Source organism: Triticum dicoccoides, chromosome 5B (assembly GCF_002162155.2).
Source record: "Triticum dicoccoides isolate Atlit2015 ecotype Zavitan chromosome 5B, WEW_v2.0, whole genome shotgun sequence".
Lineage (NCBI taxonomy): Eukaryota > Viridiplantae > Streptophyta > Magnoliopsida > Poales > Poaceae > Triticum > Triticum dicoccoides.
Window position 1 is genome coordinate 159,500,085 of NC_041389.1, and position 3,985 is coordinate 159,504,069.

The window sequence follows — 3,985 nt, forward strand, 5'->3', positions numbered from 1 at the left end:
CAGTGGTGTTGCCTCTGGATGAATAGGACCCCATGGTGTGGAGGGCTGGATGAACAGTAGACGGTGGAGGGGTGGCCGTGGAGGGGTGGTTGAACAGGACCCCGTGGTGTGGAGGGCTAGATGAACAGTAGACGGTGCAGGGGTGCCCGTGGAGGGGTGGTTGAACAGTAGCCGGTGGAGTAGCACACGGTGGAGGCTGGATGAACAGGAGCCCGTGGAGGCTGGAGGAGGTCGACGGTAGTCCGTGAATGCTAGAGGAGGTCGACGGTGGAGATGAACAGTATCCGTGGAGTCCCGTTTAGCGGTACGCCACACCCCTCCCGATGAACAGGACCCTTGTTTCGACCGTAGGGCTCCAACACAAGTCTGTTTCCTTCGTTTTGTGGTACGCCACACCCCTCCCGATCAACAGGACCCCCGTTTCACCGTAGGAGGTCCGTTTCGACCGTTTTGTAGTATGCCACACCCCTCCCGATCAATAGGACCCCCGTTTCGACCGTAGGAGGTCTGTTTCCTCCGTTTTGCGGTATGCCACACCCCTGCCGATCAACAGGACCCGTTTCCGAATGTAGGAGGTCTGTTTCCTCCGTTGTGCGGTTCGCCAGGCCTCGTTTCCATCGCTGGAGTAAATAATGTAGCTAGAAGTACTGCTGGTACAGTAGTTTTCTTCAAGAAGCGGAATTGAACAAAGTCATGATGGTTCCTTCGTCCGAGCAACTTCAAAGTGGGAAGTGGGCCTATGATTTGACAACTCATTAGTCATTGTTACTGCGGCGCGACGACCTGGGTGACTCTCCCTTGGAGTTCTGCGTGCATGGCAAGTGGACTAGGATGGTCGACATCCCACATGTTGGCGAACGAAAGTATTCTTTCCAATATCGAGGAGCAAGGAAACCGCATGGTATAGTATCACTGCTGATTGGTTCGCAAAAAGTTAGTATCACTGCCGATTTATAATTATTTTTTATTTCTAATGAATGATAGCGTTTCAACTCTTACGACGAAGGGTGCTAAACACGACATGTGCTGGATGTCCCACACGTCAGCGAAAGGAGTGGGACATGAACAGCGTGGTAGAGCCCAGCATAAAAAAAACAGCATGGTAGAGCATCTCCACTTCTTCCACTTCTGGGTCGAAGACCACATGTAGTAGTACTAAGTGGTATGAATGATACAAAGAACAAATATAAAAGTTAATATGTGGCTCCAACTAATATAGTAGTAGTAGAGTACTTAGGCACATACTCCATAACATCATCGTGCATTGCGCGTACAACATTTAGTGGTAGTACGTAGTAAGAGACAAATGCCGCCCAAGAGTTCCCTTCCCGACCTACTTTTGGGTGTTTGGTAGAGTGTATGGAGGGTGCATGAGTCCACACTAGTTTAGCACCAATACACTAGAAGCATGCATGAAGAGAGCATGCATGAAGAGGGGTGTTGAGTTGAGCATGCATGAAGAGGGAACAACTATGATGTGACGAGAACGCAACCAAACACACCCTATATGCCACGCATATTCATACCATTTGTGCCTTTCTACTTCACTTAATGCGCTACATTACTCAGGTTCGTACGTCCACTCCTAGGTACATGTCCATCTCGTAGTTCCAGTCCCACGTGTTCTTCATATAGATGGAACGATCCTTGCATAACACGTGCACCTTGATGCTAGATGTCTCGTGTGTTGGCAAAAGGATGAACAAAGCTCACGTAAAAAAAATAGAGTGGAAGAACATAGATTCCGGGTGACCGAGAAGGAGCAAGGAACCTCATGGTGGAGCGTCTGCACTCATAATATTTAATATTATTCAACGATATAAAATTAACCAATCATCTCCAAAGTGGACTGGAACAGTACGAAACACAACAGCCCAGTGCAGTTACATCGTACTAGTACATGGCTAACCCACGTTATCACCATATTTCTTGGCTTCCGTGCGACACCTATCTCTAGTAATCCAGCAGCCTGTATCGCTTCTCCCTCCTCGTCTCTATCAAAGTGCGGCGGGCTGGCGTTTCTGCCGTCTATTGAGGTCGGTTAACTATCACGTGTTAGCGACATGCCAAGAGCATTCTAAAAAACTTCCTTTCACGTTCCGTTTTCAAAAAGAAAAAATCCTTCCACGTATGAATTTGCCTGTATGCTTTGAGCAACTTGCATGTCATATACTACTCCTGTTTGATACTCTAACTTAGCTAGTGGTTAGACTAACTCATGACTAACCCTGAACTAACTGTAGACAAAGAGGTGTTTGGGTGACAGGGTTAGATTGACAACAAATGCACTTCATTGAGAGAGAAAAGTGATTTATCAGTGGTCCCAATGAGAACTATCTCCAGTTAGCACCTCTTGGGTGGGACAGTTTTTTTTGTGTGGGTTCGGTGCAACTTGCTCCAATTTAAACCCTCATGCTTGGATACTTTAGGGCTATTTGAGCCCCAAATAGCTCAAACTAACTCTAACCCATGGATCCAAACAGGGCCTATGGCCAGTCTCGATGCGGAGCAGTTGTGTGCACCGGGAAGCGGCGCTCTCTCGGCCGTCGCGCCACTTCAAAGCCGGCGCCAGTGAGAGGTCGCCTCCGCTCTGGTCGGGCATTAATGCGGCACTAACGCTCCAGGGCGACACTGACCGTTTCACGCGAGAAGCGCGTGCTGGCAAGGGACTATAGGTTTTGAACCGTTTCAGGTGTAGTACTGGTAGTTTGCAAAACTACTCAATTATTGCACTCAGTTTCCTAAGAAATTGTGGTAAAAAATGTTACTCCACAGCCCGCTTCCATTCTCCTTCCTCTTCCACTGCCCGCACACGTCCGTGGGAAGCGACCGGTCAACCCTTATATAGGAGTGTTAGCACAAAAAGATGCATGCACGACCACTAAAATTTCCATATTAAAGCGTCGCTCCGGCGGGAGTATGGCGTATGTTGTTACCTTCGGCCGGCCGATGGCTACCGGGCGACGGCGACCAGAGAAGAGGCGGCGGGAGGGGAATGAATGCAGCTACTGTTTGGGTTTGCCTTCCGGCTTAAATAAATGCACAGCATCACATGTACCCGCGGGTGCACAAATTGTAACATACTCGTGTCTGCTTAAGTGGGCTTCACATAACTGGTGTGTGTGTGAGAGAGAGATTCTGAGAGACAGAGTGCATGTGTGCGACTCTACTCTTCGGACATGTACTCAACCTTTTGCATCGGGATATAAGTATAATGGTATTTACTTTAGCTAGTGATTTACGTGGCCATTTTAACGTGGTTGTGTCAAAAAAAATGTCACTTCCTGCTTGTGATTTGCGTTAATAATTACAAGCAAGATTTGCATGCATTGCACGGAACATCAATATGCATTTTTTTACAGAACACCTCTTGTGATTGACCCATGCAAGAGTAATCCCATGTGTAAAAACTAATGATATCTCAAGAATTTTATCGGAAAACTGGTATCTAGAGAATGTCATCAAAAAAATGAAAGATGAGAGATAAGGCGAGGAGGAGTGGAGCGTGGTGGTGACTGGTGGTCGCAATGGGCGGAGGCATGGGGATGGACGGCGCCTGCAGGCGGCAGCGGCCACCATGCATGCTAGATTGTTCCAGAGACTTATTCCTTTTTTAATTGCTGAGCAATGAGGTTGCGGGAGATAATGATGTGGAGAGAGGTGCGGGTATCTTTTGTAAAATCATCATAGTTTGCTTTCTATCTGTCAGATATAGATCATACGGTCTGTATTACAAGATGGCAGGCACACCATCATCGCCAACTCATTTTTTATAAGGGTACAGATGATAAGTTTGCTGACTACTAAAGTAAAGTGGAATCTGTCCATGTTATGCAAGTAAATAAAGGTGATTGTTTATCATACGGGTAAGGTTGGATGAAGGGTGGTAGGCACAAATGCTCCGCCTATAGCATGTGTGTGTGAGATGGAGTCTTAGTGTGTGTGTAGGGTGTGTGTGTGTGTGTGAGAGAGAGAGAGAGAGAGA